The following is a 19,786-nucleotide window of genomic DNA, read 5'->3' on the forward strand; positions in this document are numbered from 1 at the left end:
TTAAACTATGTGAACTGAACTTTGAACTAGTTCATCAGAAGTATGAACTTGCACAACACTGACGATTTGTGATCGGGAGCTCGTCGTGAGGTGTTATCAATTCGTTTACCCACATTAGCGTCACTGAGTTGGCTAATAAGTCTACCTTTTCTCCGGTAATTCGCTGCCTTATTTCTTACGGCGACTTCTCCTTTTTTTTTTCTTACGACGACTCTGACCCAAACACCCCACTCCCTCCCCCCGCCGGTATGCTCATCATCACACAGGCTGTGCTGTGAAGGTGGAAAGATGCGGCGATGGTGCATTTGCGACCAAAAAAAAAAAAAAAAAAAAAATTATAATAAAAAAAAAATTTCAGGCGTGGCGGCTATGATTTAGCAGTGGCGGGCCGCCACTGCTGAATGAATGTAGAGGAAACACTGCAGAACAATAACTTGAAGACTATTTACAGCTATGTACAAGTGTGTACAGTCAGTCATTTTTCTTCCCCTCCACCCATCTTTGTTTCTCTGCCTCATAGAAAGGAGAAGCCTGAAAGTCTCTCCAGGTCATCTCCTTGGCCATGCCCTTCTCCCTGTACAGAGAGAAGACGTTGGACGGGCAGTAGATATATTTCCCTGTCACGCCAGGGAAGCAAGTGTGTGTGTGTGGGCTGTTTGGTCCCTGTTTCAGCTCCAGGTGGCAGAATCGGCAGAGACGGCCTGTTTTCTCCTGGTCCGGGATTTTCCTCTTCTCTCTGTTCCCCTGTATGCGTAATGCAGTGGCATTCAGCTCTCTTTGAAAGAATTCAGTCCTCTTAAATTCTTCAAAGGGCATTTTGGGGTCAGAGTCCATCAGCAGCACAGGTCTGGTGCACCTTCTTTGAGCAGTAGAAGTACCGCACAGGCCCCTGTTGGAAGAAGAAGTGCACCGATGATCCATCTGTCAGACAATGGGATTTAGGCTGACCACAGGCGAGACAGGTCTTCGTCTGCCCTTTCTTCTGCTAAGGTTGCTGCTGCTGTTGGTGTTTCTGCTGCCTCTCCAAGATGCTCTCCACAATATTCTCAATAGAGTCTTGTGTGAGTGGTGTGGACAGGGCAGGCGCACCTGGATTAAAAACAGCCGGCTGCAGGGTGACCACTGGAACACTGACTGTTTCACTCCCCTCTGATAAAGTGTGCCACAGCTGCTGCGTCTGCACAACTTTCTCCTGGCTTGTGTTCAGAGAAGAACGTGTATTGAGCAGTTTTGCCAGATGCTTCACATAGCGTGATATGTGAACCCTGGTTGTTGGATGCAGCAAGCTGTTGGGATCAGAGGCAGACTGATGGACCATTTCTGCATATTCCTGATCCACACGCTTCAGCATATCCTTCTCTCCACGATGCTTTTGCAACAGGCCATCGATTGCAGCTTTCATGGGAGAGGTCCAGCGTGCGAAGGCCAACACAAACACGCCCACCTGTCTTTATGGGACCGACGCGGGCACCAGCAGGAAATGACCTCAGTGGCAGTGGCAGGGTGTGTGATATTTCTGTAACACAATTAAGCAGTAAGAGATCCTCAGTTGATCATGTTATCAAATTATACACAAAACTTTATACACAGAGCATTATGTTTACTTACCCATTGCTGCCAGATGTTTGTCATCTTCTGGCAGCATTTCCTGCCTTAGCTGAAAACTACCAGAAAGGACAGGGCTGACCAGGATGGTGCTGGACCAGGAGATGGGATGGCAGAGGGAAGTGTCAAGCTGGGTGAGGGTGCCTTCTCTGGGGTTTGGACTTGGATAGGAGAGGGTGTCTGCACGACATGTCGGTCTTTCTTCTGCGTCCGGTGTTTGTCCCAATCCAGGGGGACTGGACGACAGCCTGGCTCTTTGTATTCAAGCCCGAACATCTCTCCGCTGTCTCTGTTGGAGAGCCGGAATGCAGGGTACATCTCCTGACCAGTCACGTTTAATGAGGCAGAGTTCAGCTCAGCTATTAAAGCTGGATCAAAAACAGCAGGGAGGACGACACCTGGCTGCTTAAGATCCACCAGCCGCTGGTAGTTCCACCGCACTAACCCTGTCAAGTTCTGGGCCTGGAACAATTCAGGGGAGACGTTAGTCCCAGTGACAAAGTGAGCCTGATGAGAGTGGTAACCCTCCTGCTGTGACGTACCCCTGACAGGGATCCAGACAGGGACCTTGGCACCCTCACCAGGTACATGGTTGAGCTGAAGGGTGCCACCATACCTGTACATGGTGCCGTCAGAAAGCACAGTGTGACGACCCTTGGGTTGCCCTCTGGTGGTTGGCTTGTTTACTGACTGTTGTGTTCTGGAGTGCCTGTAGGTGAAGGGTCGTCAGTGGAGATGTGGCCCACCTGTGCAGCCTGGCTCACCTGCATGAAAGACAGCTGCCAGTTGCTGCTCACTCTCTCTTCCACCATGCAGCTGCCTGGGGACACCCCAGCTCCCAGCCCCCAGCCCATGCACATTTTTGATTGTTTTGCTTTATACATTGCACATCTTACACTCATCCATACATGCATGACACTACTGATACTGATCTTCACATTTTTGCGTAGGATTTGTTAAATCTTTTGTTGTGGCCAATAAATGGTTAATTTGATGTTTGTGTGAGCTTCCTCTTTTGTTGCAAGCTTGAGCCAGCTTGTAACAAATGGGGGCTCGTCCAGGAACCTACCAGGGTTTTGTTCCTGAGTAAGTACTATTGCATTTCCTGGAAATATGAGTGTTGTTTTGGTGCCTGTTAGTCCACAGCCACTGTAAAATTTGAGGTTGTTTTGTGAACAGGTTAAAGGAAAGTTTTGAGTGCAAGATCTAAATGTGGGTGTTGTTTGCCAGCTATAGCTGGAGTAGTTAGTTAAGCACTCATTTTGTAGAGGAAGTTTCACAAACAAAACTGTGTTGTTTTGAGTCGAGTGTCCCTGGATGGAAAAATGTGGGTCTTGTAGATCTGTTGTGTAGGCTTGGCTAGTTGAACAGTTGTTCCTGGTGTGGGGCATAGGTAGAGGCTACCTCTGGAGTTCCTTTTCCCGGTAGGCATAAGCAACATTGTCCTCACGGGGGCTTGTTGGTTTATTATTTTAGTTTGTTATTTTTGTGCATAAACGCGACAAGACATTGTGTCCTTGGGTACACGTCCATGGCTGTCTAGGTGGGTAACAGCATTGCTGGGGCTTAACCGGGTCATTGGGTTTTGTGTTTAAAACACCCATCGTGGCATGCATGAAGACTAGGGTTGAGAAGAGGAAGTTAGTATTGGGTAGGTAGTCAGCTAGGGGAGAAGTGCTCTGGAGGTTCAAAACCTTAATAGTGTCTGTACACCAGGTTCAGCTGGCCTGTTTTGTGTAGCCTAGCTTATTCATGGTGGTTGAGAGCATGTTTGGTTGCCTGATTGGCTGCATGCCATATTGAGTTGGTGTGGGTTGTAACACTCTGGAACTGGGGTGGTTATTTGGTTTAGTGGTTTGGCTGGTTTGGTCCTTGTGAAAAGATGACTACTGTGGAGGATTTTTTACAGTGTCCAAGTGTGGAGCTGTTGGGTAAATGTACCAAAGACCAGATCCTGCAGATTGCTGAACATTATAAGATAGAGCTGCCTAAGCAGGGACGCAAGGAGGTTAAGATAACCACTTTAAAGGCCCAATTAGAAGAGCTTGAAATTTTGGCAGGCCCTAGTTATCCAAAAGGTGGTGAGAAGGTCACTGAGGAAGCGGTTGCTGGTGCCATGTTGCCTGGACGTTCAAGTTTTCCTCTGTCTGACTGTGGTGAATTAACTTTTGAACAGAGAAAAGAACTTCTGCTGCTGCAGTATAAGCAGGAGAGTGAACGTGAGGAACGTGAGGAGCGAGCCCGGGCTCATGAGGAGCGGGTTCGTGCTCGAGAGCAAGAGCTAGAGATTGAGAAATTAAAGATAACTGCAAGCTTACGCGAAGCAGAATTGAGAGAAGAGCGTTACAGGTTGGATCTTATGAAAGAGGGTAAAGTTTCTCCAGTGTCTCCTGGGGTTTCCTCAAATACTTTTGATGTAGCCTATAACTTGAGGTTGTTACCTAGATTCAGTGAGAAAGATGTCGATACTTTCTTTAGTCTGTTTGAGCGGCTCAGTCAAGCACGCCAGTGGTCTGATCCAGAGAAGACATTGCTTTTACAGTGTGTATTTACTGGTAAGGCCCAACAAGCGGTCTCTGCCCTAAGTACAGCTGACAGTCAGGACTATTCCAAAGTTAAGTCTGCAGTGTTAAGTGCTTATGAACTGGTGCCTGAGGCTTATCGTCAACAGTTCAGGAAGCTAAGGAGGTCAGAAGGGCAGACCTATGTAGAGCTGGTTCGTGAGTTGACTCTACAGTTCAATCGATGGGTTTTGGCTTCTGAAGTAGGAAGTTTTGATGAGTTGAGGGAACTGGTTCTTTTAGAACAGTTCAAAGATATCCTCCCTGAACGTGTTGCCACTTACTTGAATGAGCACCGAGTTGAAAAAGTGACAGAAGCTGCAGTCTTGGCTGATGAGTACATCTTAACCCATAAGATATATGCAGGGGGAAGGACTGACTGGGGGCGCAGGGATAACTTGTCTATTGGCCGGCCAGTGAAGGTTGGTGCTGAGGTGGAGAGTCCAGTGCTGTAAGATGTGCAATATATAAAGCAAAACAATCAAAAATGTGCATGGGCTGGGAGCTGGGGTGTCCCCAGGCAGCTGCATGGTGGAAGAGAGAGTGAGCAGCAACTGGCAGCTGTCTTTCATGCAGGTGAGCCAGGCTGCACAGGTGGGCCACATCTCCACTGACGACCCTTCACCTACAGGCACTCCAGAACACAACAGTCAGTAAACAAGCCAACCACCAGAGGGCAACCCAAGGGTCGTCACAACAAGGTCACTGAGGCAACCACGGAGAATGTGCACACGCTGTATGCGCCACGTCTTCAGCATGGATGCCTTGAAGAGTGGGACATTGTTCGGGTCTGTGGCCAGGTGAAAATGCTGCATTACTTGCTCCACTCTGTCCAGTAGCTCCATGGGCTGTGGCACTATGGTCCTGCATTGCTCTCTTATGTGCTGCTTGGTGGGATAGGCAGGATGGATACCACAGAAGTCGTAGGCATCCCGGAGCTTCTTAAGGTCTGCCTGATCGACCGCAGAGAAAGCAGCAGAGAGGATCTTGCAGAAAGTGCTGAACAGAGAGTGATGCTCAGAGGTGCACTCCCGCGAAAAGCGCCTCAAGCAGTGGAACAAGTCCAGTTTCGCAACCATTTTGCTGTTGTAATGGGACCGTGACGCACAGGAGTTTTCCAGGGGTCCCAAGGTGGCCTCAGCAACAATAGAGGGGGTGGTCTTCCAGGCATCCCAGTGTAGATGTTTTCCAGGAATGCAGTCTGGGATCCTAAATGCAGCACAGCAATCCCTAAACACAAGAAAGAAAGATGTACAACAATTTAGATTTTAAAAAGATACAAATTCTGTTGATTATACATCACATTTGTAATTTGAAGGAAAGTGACAAGAGAAAATGGCTGTTCTCACCTGTCCATCCAGTGGTAGCCTGCCTTTTCCACTCCAGCATCGCTGTATTTCTTGGCCATTCCCTGGAACAATGGCTCTAGAGACTTCTCAGTTTCGGACTGAACCATGGCCCAAGAAACAATCAGCCAGTTCTCATTCATGACAGCATAGCTGGACATAACCCCAGATGCCAGAGTTACTTTCCGGGCCACTTTCCTGGTGTGGTCAGAACGGAAGAGCTGTCCAAAAGTGCCCTGAAGAAGTCTGGACATGGCTGGCTCTTGACGCCTGAACTCATCCAGCAAGCAGTCGGTCAGGTAGTGAGACGACACAGAGACCCCACACCAGCCAACTGAATCCTCATACGACCCGAAAGCCTGTGGTGTGTATTCCTTCCTCAGGAACTGCCCCAGAGTCCTCTGTCCATACACCCCAGCTTCAGCATCCCTGACACTTTCTATTGCGTGCAGGTATGCCAGGTGAGCTCGCTCATATTTGAGGTGCAGGAGTTCATTCACCTGGTCGGCCATGTCTGTGGGTGACTTGCCTGTGCGCCTCAGCTCATCCATGACAGACTTGCAGATGGCCTTCTTGTATGTCAGGAACACTGGCAGGAGGTTGGTGAAGCGCTTGGGCAGTTTCTCCAGCCATCGGGGACTGTCAGCAAACCATTATCCCCGACAGGCCTTGCAGAAGAGGCGTGAGGAGAAGATGTAATACTTCCCACTGGTGCCAACAATAACCCGAGGCCTGCCCACACCGGCAGAGACCACCTGAGGATGAGGACAGTCTTCGATGCATGGCAGAATGTAGTTGTTCCTCAGCCTGACCATGATCTCACTCTCCGGCTTCCAGATGAAAAACGGGTGCAGCTGGAAGAAGTTGGGGGACGGGAGGTCAGCCACCGTGTCGATGAGCTCAGGCTGCGGAGGAAGGCGCCACAGAGAAATGGTCTTCCCTGGGGTACGTACCAGAGCATGTGAGCGGAGCGGAGCGTGAGCGAGCGGCGGAGCGGAGCGGCGAATTTTGAAAGGAGCGCAGAGCGGGATTTTTTTTTCTAGGATGATTGGCTGGAGCGGGGCGTCATCCCGCTCCAGTTTCGCTCCGTTACCCCTCATATCACGGCCCCGATGCGTGTCCAAACATATCCCACCTCTCCACAAACTACCTGTTACCTTTCTTCTTTTCCAGTCCTATCTCTGAACCGTAGTTGGGAGAGCTGGTATTTTAATTCGGTCTCTGGCTCGTAACCGGCGTTAGGAGTCCGGGGAAAGTGAAGGGAAAAAAGGACAGAGGAAAAATGCTGTCCGTGCAACCTCGCACATTTATTACAAACATGTAATAAGAGCAAACAAAACGCGTGAGGGCCGACGACTGAAACTAACGGAGGACACACTGAAAAGTAACTGAACACGTGTACCGGTCTTCCACACGCGCACACCTGCATCTCCCTCTCTCTCCTCCGCTGCACCCACACGTCTCACACACACACACCCAAACACACAGTGAATGAAACATTGTTTCGGGAAAGGTTAATAAACAAAAGTGTATTAAACCAGATAATTCCATTAGGTGAAATTATTTTCTTATTTTTTCTCGTCAGTAAATATCTATTTTTTGGACTTTAAAACTATGTCGGCTCTGCGTAATTGTTCCTCTCGGCTCCGTGACTGGCTGCAAGGAACGTAACTTTGCTGAGTCTCTCTCTCTCTCTCATCCACCTCTAGTTAGATCTAAGGCTTCAGGTAAACATGTGCATTTTATATGCATGCAAACATTTTTGGAGCGGAGCGGAGCGGGGTGCAGTGTTACTGGAGCGCGGAGCGGTTATGGCTGGAGCGGCATTTTGCGACTTTGAGGGCGGAGCGGAGCGGTAAACAACCTTTGTGAGCGAGGAGCGGAAATTCTCGCCGCTCCACTCCGCTCACATGCTCTGGTACGTACTGACCGTGACCCGGGCCACAGCCCAAGATCCTGAAGCTCTGTCTTCATCCATAACCTCTGCTGTGGAGAGCAGCACCAGCTGCTTATGTGCTGCTCAGGCCCAGACAATGGCAGAGGAACGGGAGGCTGTGCTGGGGGAACTATGAACAAAGGGGAAGACAAATGGGATAAATATGATTCTAATTATAGTTAGTGTGAAAAATTAAATTACCGTATTTCCTCATTTATAAGCCGGTATTCAAATAATAACCGGGCGTCTTATAAGGGCCGGGGGCGTGGTTTACACAAACAAATAAAGGCCAGCCCCAAAAACAGGCGGGGGGGGGAATAAACAGTCAGGTGTACTGTGGGCAGAGCGGAGCCGCAGAGGTCCGCCGGACTGAGCGTGTCACACTAAAGACTGCTCGGCTAGAAAAAGTGAAACTGGTCTGAGAAATGAAGGACGTTGGTGCGCGTTGGGGCACTCCAAACTCAAATGACTGAAGACATGCTGCTGAGTCAGCTCTGCCCACAGTACACCCCACTCTGTGGGGTCCGGCGTGTCTGCGTGCGTGTGTGTGTGTCTGCGTGTGTGTGTGTGTGTGTGTGTGTCTGCGTGCGTGTGTGTGTGTCTGTGTGTGTGAGCGTGTCTGTGTGAGGGTGTCTGCGCGCACGTTTGGGCATGTGTATGAGTGTGTGTGGGTTTGGCTGAGTGTGTCTGCGCTAACGTTTGTGTGTGTGTGTGTGTGTGTGCGTGTGCCTCTTCAGGCAGTTCTGTCCTCTGGTGTAGCGGTATACTTATAAAATAGAGGGAATTCGAAATAAAAGCCTCCCTCTAATAATGGCCCGGTATCCTGGGCAGTTGAGGTAAATAAAAGGCCACCATTTGAGGAAATATGGTATTATATTATAACGGTTGTGAATTGGGTATCTACATGCTAAATGTTCTCACCATCTTCACCCCGGTTCTCAAAGGTGAGCACTTTCCGTGCAGAGATTTGAGCAGGACTTCTGCTGGGCCCTGAAAAAAGTATAATCTTTATTTTATGCATTTTTAATACAGGCACAACGTGATGACGAAATGAATAGAGGTTGTAAAAATGATACTGAATTGAAGATTAATTAAGCAGATGTGTAATTGAACATCAGCTGTACACTACAAGGTAAACAGACCTGCAGCAAACTCTGTCCTCTCTGCTTCTGTGGGACCTGCTGCATCCTTCACAAGGAATGCCAGCTCTGGTGGGAGGCACACGTGGGTCTTCCTCTTGGCACCTGGTGAGGCTGGAGCTATAGGAGAGTTAAATAAAAAAAAAAGCAATTATACATAATATGTAACTGACGTCATCGCATCATTCATTACATGGACTGTATTTAGGATTTTCTTACCGTCAGATGGAGATGCTTGCAGTTCAGCAGCTGCGCCAGGAGGGGGCCTGGATATTGTCGCAGATGGAACTATAATAGGAAAAAAATTAATTACTAATCCCAGAATTCACAATGCAAGCAAGTGTAGGAAGTAGGAACTCGAGACAGTCATAGACTTGCTTCTCCCACTTCTCGTTGTCATGATGGATCCTGAATATTCAAGTTTAATTCAAGCACTTGCAGTGCGAAGGCCCTATTGTATTTGCAGGAATTTTTATTATTATTTTCCTGACAAAAGGAAGGCCTTTTTGCCCCCCTAAACGTGCCCAAAAAGTCACCAAATTTTGCACCCAAGTCAGGCCTGGCGAAAAATTTGATATTTAATGGTTTGCATTAATGGGCGTGGTAAAATGGCTCATCAGCGCTCCCTTGAAAACTTTGTGCCTCAAGCCCCACGATACGGTTTGACGTACATGCACGAAAATCGGTACACACCTGTATCATGGGGCAACTTAAAGAAAAGTCTCTTGGCGTCATGCCCAAAACCGAACAGGATGTCGGCCATTTTGAATTAATCGTGTCATTTTGGCTAAATTTATGCCATTCCTTCGGCAATTAATACGGCCCGAACCGTAACGTGCACCCAGGTGTGTTATACCTCAAACCTCGATCTTGCGACTACGCGCATTACTTTTCTCTTTCAAAAGTGTTACCGTGGCAACGCTAGACGCGAAAAAGCGCGCGTCCCCTTCAACTGATTGGTCCATATTTGATAGTTCTCCAAAAGTCACCAAATTTTGCATGCAAGCCAGGCTTGGCGATAAATTTGATGTTTCATGGTTTGCATTAATGGACGTGGCCTAACGGCTCAACAGCGCCCCCTAGAATACTTTTCTCTGCCATAACTTTTGAATGGTTTGACATAAAGAGTCGTGGGACTCGGTATTGAGTCCTTGACCATAATTGCTGAAAATTAGCCCCGCCCCTTCTTCTGATTGTTTGTCCCTATTTCCTGCTATAACATTTGAATGGTTTGACATAGGAAGTCGTGGGTGGTGTCGTTTCTGATATGCTTATGGGGGGCGGTGGCCGTGAGTGCGAGGGCCCGTTCATCGCTGCTTGCAGTTTTAATTGTAGTTTTGTACTTCCTGTTTTATTTTGGTATCCAACTCTCCTCTCATTTCAGATCCACTTCCTGTCCTCATGCGTTTCTCCGCCCCATCCTCGTCATCCCCTGATTTCCTTCATCTGTGCCTTACTATCCATACTCCCCTTGTGTATTTAGTCTCTGTGTTCCTACCCTCTCTGGCAGTTTGTCTTTGTATTTCCCTGCAAGCGTTTCAGCATTCTCTAAGTAAGATTTCTTTATTGTTGCTGACCTTGGATTGCCTGTGGATTACGCTATTGTTCTACCCCCTTTGTGCTTTTGCCTTCGCTGACTGATCTCCCGTGTGCCAAACCTGTTCATTAAATCTTCTTTGGAAACTGTGATTGGAGATGTGCTTTTGGGTTCACTCTGACTACCGACGCCCTTTGTCACTCGTAGCCTCACAAATGTAAAATGTCTAATTACAACAGACACACCAAATCAGACTACATTACTCACTAATATAAGCAGGAGGAGCAATGTGACTCAATGAACATGCATGCAAGTGTTAGTACTCACGACAGATTAATTTGTTTTAAAACAATATATAAGTAGAACAACATGCATACGTACCATCCTCACTGCCATCAATTCATCATGGCAGGGATCAATTCATAGTCCAGCATAGGGTTAAAGGAACATGGCCAGAACATGGCTAGAACACGAACAATAGAATAGTTCAAATCAAGAGGGCATTTCATCAGCAATCCAGTCCTGAAACCCTTCATTTAAAAACCTGTCTTTGCCGCTGACATCCCTCCTGGTGTGGCATGTGCTGCTGCTGCCGGCACAGCATCTGGTTATACATGGACAAAGATAAACAAATAGAGTGAGACTTCATATGCAAAACAATCTTAACCATTATCTGACATTTGGTCAGTCAGTACGTGCACATGCAGCGATTCAACCTGGTTGGAGATCATTTGCACACATCGTACTGACTTTTAAACTGCATGTGAACACCTTAAGTCAGTCCAGTCAATCTGATCAGACCGGATTCGTCAACCTACTTGCAGCACCTAGATAAGCCAGTCCCAAGCCAGTCGCAACCGCCTTGTTAATGCCATGTGAACGGGGACATAGATATTACAGTCTGCGCATGCTCGAGATTTTCCCCCGGGTGGGGTTTTCCCCCGGGGGAGGGGATTCACCTGGAAGTGAAAGGAGACGACGACGCTGCTCAGTAGCACCCTGGGGTGTCGTTTGACTGCTTCAGGGGTGTCGTCAAAATATTTCCTATTCTGACATTTCATATATAAATACTGTATTTTCGCGACCATACGGGCGCCGTGTGGAAAGGCCTCAGTCTTGTGTCATTTCTGTATTTGAAACACACACGGCGCACCGACCAAAAAGGCACACACACAAGAACACACACACACACGCACACAAGGTGCTATTTAAAAATACAGCGGGAGCAAAACTTTGTTTGATTGTAGGCTACTTTATTTCAGTTTTTACATTAATCAAACCCATTAAGTCTCATCCTCTGTTTCTGCATTAAAGAGCTCCGCTAAATCAGCTGTGCCAGTCCGAACTCCTCGCTGTCAGAGTCTCGTTCCGTGCCGTGCGGCGCCTCGGAAATGCACGCTTTTGCAAAAGCTCGCAAAATAGTCCCAGCAAACACGTTAGCCCACGGATCAACAATCCATCTGCAAACTGTGGCATAACTGGCCCGGCGTTGCTTCCACTCCTGGAGAAACTATTCTCCCTCTTAGTCATCCGTTGCTCACACGCCGCCTGCAGCCTTAAGGCTGATTTATGGTTCTGCGTTAACCAACGCAGACCTTATGGCGTAGGTTACGCGGCGCACTCACCGAACGTTGCGCGTCGCCGCGTACCATACGCCGTATGCTACGCCGTCGATTTTACGCGGAACCATAAATCTGCCTTTATTCACCCGCCCGAGACTCTCCTTTTATTCTCCCCACCAACCGCCCGTGCGCTCCCTTTGCCAGCTCTCTGGTGATCTCCCTCCAGCAGCTGCCACTTTATTGAGGTTTTTGTAGTGAAATGAGGAGGAATCATAGAGATAACTTCTCATTTCAATTAACTGGATCAGCCGTTCCTCATCCATGATTGTTTCCTACAGCGCTTTCAACGCAGGCGGCAGGAAGAAAATATAAGCAGGTCTACCGTCCGACCAAAGTGGGGAAAAAAACAACAAAATAACGGCGTGAGGTGACGCAATGAAACAGCGAACAGCTGGAGTGAGCGGCGTGTTCGTGGTGTTAAATGCAGCAAACATGTCACATCATTACTGGGATGTGGGGAAAAGCAGAGGACACGAGAAATGATCAAATAGGTACCAGATCTTGTTGGATCCGGCACAAATTAAGCTCAAATAAGATTAAGATAAGATTCTTGTTAGGCTATATCTTATTATTTTATCAGAATCTTCCAGCCTGGCGATCTCCCTCCAGCAGCTGCCACTTTATTGAGGTTCTTGTATTGAAATGACTGTTTCCTACAGCGCTTTCACCTTTTTTTTCCAACTTTCAACCGGCTTTCAACGCGACCGACAGGAAGAAAATAGAAGCAGGGCGTGCGAGAAAAGTCCAGCTCAAAACGGCGCGCCGCGTCGCTCGCAACCAGTATAGACAGTGCAAATAAAACATAAAGCAATGGAACTGTTTTTGACGCTGACGCTCGCTCGCGTCGCATGCAGTGTGGACACGGTGTAAGATTCGCATTTACAGTCAGAGCGATGCAGCGCGGTTTTTAATTATATTTTACTCTGGGGTGTCGTGAGATTTTATTCACTTTTGAAAGGTGTCATGACTGAAAAAAGGTTGAGAAAGGCTGTTTTAGACAGATTATTAATAGGAAAGCAGTGAGAATGCACTTTTTCCTTCCTTGTTGTTGTTAAGCAGAGGTCAACCGGAAGTGGCTCTTTGTTGAAATGGTTACCATGGTTACCTCGGGTACAGCGCCACCTAGCGTCACGGAGTCAGCCATGCTCTGGTTACAGTGGCTTATTCAATCTGATTCAGTCTGATCTCAGAACAGCATGTGTACTCAGACAAGTTGATCCAATCTTCTGCATGTCATTATCTGATCAGATCTGCAACCAGCTTGAATCGCTGCATGTGCACGTACTGACTGTGAGAACAATGTACTTACAGCTCTGCACTTGCAGCTTTGAGGGGGTTATGCTTCTCATCCCTCTCTCCAGCTCGTCATCTTCATCCATCGCTTTGTTGTATACAAGAGTGTAAAAAAACAATAATTAGTTCACAGAGGATTATATATATATATGTGTATGTATATATATATATATATATATATATATATATATATATATATATATATATATATATATATATATATATATATATATATATATATATTCATTTTCTTCATTCATTATCTTACCCGCTTTATCCCTTGCGGGGTCACGGGGGTCTGCTGGAGCCTATCCCAGCTCATTTTAGGTGAGAGGCAGGGGTTACACCCTGGACAGGTCACCAGTCCATCACAGGGCCACATAGAAACACACAAACCATGCTCACAATCACACTCACGCTCACACCTACGGGCAATTTTAGAATCATCAATTAACCTAGCGTGCATGTTTTTGGACTGTGGGAGGAAGCCGGAGTACCCGGAGAAAACCCACGCAAGCACGGGGAGAACATGCAAACTCCACACAGAAAGACATATATGGCGCTTTTCCACTAGTACTTACTCAGCCCGACTCGGCTCTTCACGCCTCTACCCGTTTTGTCCCTGTTTGTTTTTCCACAGCCAGGGGAGAAGTGGGCAGGTTGGGGTGAAGCTGCTGTGACGTACTCGATTGCGCAACCGCTTTGTTCATGTCGGCGCTGATCAGAAATCAGCTGGAGCCGTGAGCGGCCAAGAATAAAACAGCCCGTCTACATCCCTTTTTTAATTCTCTCCTCAGCCACCAGGTTTATGAACATCTGCACCTCAGAGTTGGATCACCAAACAGACGTTTTGCGCTTTATAATAAAATCGCCGCGAGCCGCGCTCGCGCTGACTCCCGCTTCCTGATTCAAACGTCTGACGGCCTCGCCCCCGACCAATCAGTGGCGCGGAGGGTGGTGACGTCAGAAATAGTCCCGGCTCAGCCCGGATAAAACCTCGCTAGAATGGTTACAGAAATAGTATCGGCTTGGAGCGGCTCTACCCGTCTCAGCCCTAGTGCAAAAGCGCAAAACGGGGCCGTGACGGGTAGAACCGAGGTGAAGCGGGACTAGTGCAAAAGGGGCAATAGATTTTCATGTACAGAATATGACTAGAATAACTCACCTATGGGATGAGGCCGGGCACAGCAGATTGCTGCCTCTTCTGCAGGTACTGCTGAAGCCTGGCCATGCGTGTCCCTGAGGCACAGCTCTTTTTCAGTATGAAGGCTGCATAGCCATCAGCCCTGCTGTCCCAGATCTCCGACCAGGTGCTCTTGGCCCGAGTGCCAAAGCCCACACACTGGTCATCCTCTGATGAGGCTGCTGCAACACTCACTGCACTGGCCTCATATGTCAGCAGAGACTGAATCTCTGTGAATCCATTTGCGCATTGGACGAAGGACTGGAGACTGTCCTTGCTAGGCCCCTCGGCCATGCAGGAGCCTGAGGCCTCCTCCCTCTGCACACTCTTGATGAGGTACACTGTGTACCCCATATCATTCATCAATAGCCATCTGAAGGACTTCCCTTTATATTTCCCAAACTGCAGGATGTAGTCTCCCAGCACCTCAGCTTTGTCTGATGCGTCCCCTCCTCTCTGACAGACTGCAGCCCGGGCGTTCTGCCGCACCAGGTCCTGCTTCATGGGTGCAGATTTATCCTGCAGAGTGGGATTATCCTTCATCCGTTTGGCCTCCTCTGTTGGATCCTGGAGGAGAAACCCCAGTGGTCCCTTGCGGAAAGCCACACCGAGTCTCCCAGGAAAAATCAGCATTTTCTTGTACATCTTGACCTACCATAAAAGAAAAATAGAATGTTAGGTTTATTTTGAAGAGATACAGGTGAACGTGCTGGCATTTCAGGTAATTCTAACATCACATTAAACAACTTGGCCTGTTAAAAATCTTGCTGTAGAGCTCTGAACTTCAATCAAACAGGTGAAGAGCACAGAGTTTGGGTGGGAGTGTGAGAATTAACACCTGTGTGTGAAAAAGAAGGGGGGTGGGGTGTAGGGGGGTGGGGGTGGGGGTGGGGATGAGAGTGACAGGAGAGGTGGAAAAGTACTGTGCCCATGAGGGGCCTGCATGTATGCATGTGTAACTCATTTTTACCTCATTATTACACATAGAAACGTCTATTAATAAAGTAAAACGAGTGAGGGTTTAAGAAAAGTGTGTGAGAGGGGAAATACGGTGGAAAGACACATTTACATTTGAATAATACTGTAGTCAGACCAGTTGACTTTAGTAGTAGTAACAAAACGAGTCATCACGCAAGCTGTTTATACAGTTATACGACCTGCAGAGGTGGGTAATAACGAGTTTAAATGTAACATTTAATCAGTTACATTTACTTGAGTAACTTTTTGGATAAATAGTACTTTTAAGAGTAGGCCTAGTTTTAATGTAAAATACTTTTTACTTTTACTTGAGTAATATTGTTCTAAAATAACAATACGCTTACTTGAGTCCAATTATTGGCTACTCCACCCACCTCTGAGTACAATCTAAATATTATATACAGTAAGTAAGTAACATGTATGCACTCTTCACAGTACAAATACACAGAATGCTTCACAGTACAAATAAACATCATCATCATATAACTGCATGGTGCAGAACAGTGCTTTAAAAAAGTGCAAGTGCAATATTTCAATATATCTAAAGGATATATTTGTACCTTGATTTATGTTACTTTTGTAAAGATTTAATATATTTTTGTTTAAACTACATGAATTTGCAGATTCTTTTTTGATTACATTCATGTTATGTGACAAATAAATCAGATGTTACTCAGCAGTTACTCAGTACTTGAGTAGTTTTTACCAAATACTTTTACTCTTGCTCAAGTAATTATTTGGATGACTACTTTTTACTTTTACTAAAGTAAAATTGTTCTATAGTAACAATACTTTTACTTGAGTACAATTTTTTTGGCTACTCTACCACCTCTGACGACCTGTCAACATCAATACAAATCAGATAAGAGTAGAAAAAGTTCATGTTCATGTAGTGTAGCTGGTTGAGAGCTAACGTCGTGACCTCAACGATAAACGTGATGAGTGTGACGTATGTGTTTACTACTATGGTGGCTACAGAGAATAAACAAGAGCGTCAGCTCTTTTACAGTTGTAAACACAACAGTTAATTCATTAGTTAACGCATTATTTCACCTCATGTCACGTAATGTGCATGAAGCCATGACGATACGAGCGCCGCTTGAATGAGCACGCAACACAAACCCGGTGACATGACAGTAAATGCATCCTGTAGGGTCATATTTAAAACAAGAAAAAAGTCTCTTACCTTCGATAAACTCGTTTGGAGAGTCGGAATGTCATTGTCTGTTGATACGACTGGTCTCCGAGGAAGTCCGAGCAGAGTGAATGGAGATTCTCAGGTGTAAAAAACAAGTAGAGAAACGGCGAAAGGTGTAAACAGCGCCACCGCCTCATAGCATCCGGAAATATATCACATCGGTAGTGGTTTAGCACTACCATTGAAAATGAATGGGAATCCGTTTAGGGCCGTTTAGCTAAAGAATCCCCGCCGTCCGCGCGGGAGACCGGGGTTCAATTCCCCGACGGGGAGTAAAATGCTTTTTTTTTTTTTTTTTTAACTCCTAATGTGGTAAAGTCGGATTAGCCAAACAGACTGTGGTAGATAATGATAGTGCAGACGTCTGAAAAATACTTAGATTCCTGACAGGGAAAACATGATAATTTTCTTAAGCGTTAAGTAAAGAAACTTAAGAAATTCAATAGAATATTGTATTTCTCATATTTATTTACCGTATTTTGCGGACCATAAGGCGGACCGCATTATAAGGCGCAATATCAATGAACGGGTCTATTTTCATACATAAGGTCATTTTCACACCAGGTCATAAGGCGCATGATAAAACATATATAAAGCAAAACAAAACAGTCAGGTAAGTCGAACTTAATTCAACTCGTTCACAATAACTCAGAATATCATTCAGTTGTAACAAATACAGAAAAATACACTCACATTTTAAATCATTCATCTTCCACAAATCCACAAATAAAAAGCACAACGAAATTCATACATAAGGCACACCTGATCTTAGGGTGGGCTGCCAATTTTTGAGAAAAATTAAGGATTTTAAGTGCACCATATAGTGCAGGAAATACAGTATTTGTTTTTTTTTTTTTAAATGATAATGACCGATGTGTCAAAGAAACTCAGGATACACGTGGCAGCCTTGATCCGTTCATATACAGGGTTAGAACATCTGGAGCAGCTAAGATACTGTGAAAAACCCTAAGGCTCTGGTAGAGAGCTGGAGCTTCAAGATCTTTGTATACAGTTATCCCGGGTTTGCTGATTCTTTTAACAGTTTTTCTTTTCTTTTTGGGTTCTGAGAACCTTCGACTCTACTGAAGATACAATCGTACAGTATTAACTAACTCTTTTGTGGTTGGCTACATCCTGGAGCACAGGCATTGGGTGCAGTATTTCTCAAAGTCAGCACATCAGATAACGATTAATGAAAATAGATAATAGAAAAGTAACACACTAAAGGAGATTTAACAGGTTTCATGCTGCTGCTCGAAATCCTTAAAAAAGCTTAAATTTTAAAAAGCTGTGTTTTCAAGGTTATAAAAGTTGAAAATGCTTGAAATGTTAAGCATTTCTTTCACAACAAACAGGTCTCTAAATGAAAAGTTAATTGGATGTTGAAATGTAATACACCTTTTTACACCTACAAACGTGATCTGCGCCTCTTCAAAGTCACTTGGAGATGATGATTACATGATAGGTTTGGACTTCGCCGTTTCAGTGACCGTTGGGTACAAAAAAATGACAAATAGAAAGACACGGATAAGATTGGGACCTTATCCATGAGTGGATGTGCAGCTTTTTCACATTTTCAGGGTCTGCTGTCTTAATCAGATGAAAGTGAGTCAGATTAAATTAACCATGTTGAGGATGGGTGTATTGCATTTACATAGCACTTTGAAGCTGCTACACTGGACAGTCTGCAGTACTGATTCTGACAGTTTGTATCCCATCTCTGTAAATACCAATTATACCGTAACACGGTGATGTTATTACACATACTTACTTCAATTTGTATGTCTAATTAGTCTTTACTCTATACTTACATGTGCAGACTTTTTTTCCTTTGAACTATTGGAGGGATATTAATTGAGGCAAGGAATATTTTTATATTTGGAGGTTTAACATAAAAATGTGATAACAAGTGTAAATTATATGTAATAAAAATGTAATCTACCATAGCGCGGTCAGGTACTGGAAAGTTTGGATGGCTTGAAAGCTGTTGTGCTGGAAATAATCCCTGCACTTTCTTAATAAATTATATATTGATATAGATCCACAACGCTTTAGACCGGCTTCAGGTTGAACTCAACATTCAAGTCTGTATGAGTTTATGAAATGAGTGACGGTTGAAGTTGGAGGCATTTTCCTTTCACAAGGGCTTCACAAAAGGTCTTTCATGATGTGGAAGTCATTTCATTCTGCAACACCACACTGGAAATACAGTCTTTTTTGATTTAGTCACCCTCTTTATATTTTTTGTAAATATATCCTGTCAAACTGTAACCCTGTTAGAGTCCTCTTCTTTAAACCTATTTTTTTATAGTTCACCCTACAACTCTCAGTTGCACAACAGTTATAATATTTCTCTTAAATTCTCACATTTAGGCAACTTAGAGAAATCAACAGAAACCCAAGTAATTAAATTGTGATTAATGAGTTAGAAACTGTTGAAGGCAGAGTGACCCACGACCCAGCTTTTCAGCAGCAGGAAAACAAAGAAAAACTATTATCAAGATGAAAACAGCACTATTTTACAATGACATCAATGAAAGAATATGTAGAGAACATGCTTCTTTATGTCGGAAATAATCTGCAATCTGCTGCAGCATGTGGCCAGCTCTGCTGTCAAACCAGCACAACTCCCTTTAGAGGTTGTTTTATTCAGCTGATACAGGAATCAATAACAATGTGTTCACTTACAAAAGCGCAGCCTCCAAATGCCAGCACTAAACACACAGACCCAAAGGAAACGTGGGAAATCGTATAGCTGTTGTAACACACTAATCAGCCAAAACATTAAACCCATCTGCTATGTATCGTGTAGGCCCCGAGGCTGGCAAAATCCTCTAGTTCTGACCAGTGGTGAGTGGAGGCAGGAACGCTGTAGTCCTTGATATTCTGCTCGTACAAAATGTTATTCAGGTATAAAAATTACTGATCACAATTTCTGGCAAAGGAATTCGGGCTGACTTAAGCAATTAAAGGCCTCTCTTACATTATTTAATATTAATGTTAATGAACTTGCCGTCATCAGAACACTGAAAAACAGCAATAATGAGCTGCAAGGACACAGCGGCTGCTCTCCTAAAAGAACATTACAATTTGTCTGGATCGTGCTAAAGACCCGTGGGCCATGTGCTTTGTGGCAAGATAAAAGCTGAAATAGAGCTTCTTTCCCACCCCATAATTGATAATTAAGATGGGTTTTCTTTAAAATTTTCCAACATTGTTGCCAACAGATTTTTTTGTCGTAATTTTCTTTTTTTCTCCTCAATTTAGACTGTGAACATTTAAATTTTCCTGGGGACCAATTAATTTCTTCAATGTAATTCATTTTATTTTTGAGGAAAGGAAAATTATAAATGCCCAAATAATCTAATAATAATCTAAAAATGTTTTT

Source organism: Cololabis saira, chromosome 24 (assembly GCF_033807715.1).
Source record: "Cololabis saira isolate AMF1-May2022 chromosome 24, fColSai1.1, whole genome shotgun sequence".
In the NCBI taxonomy this organism is placed as follows: domain Eukaryota; kingdom Metazoa; phylum Chordata; class Actinopteri; order Beloniformes; family Belonidae; genus Cololabis; species Cololabis saira.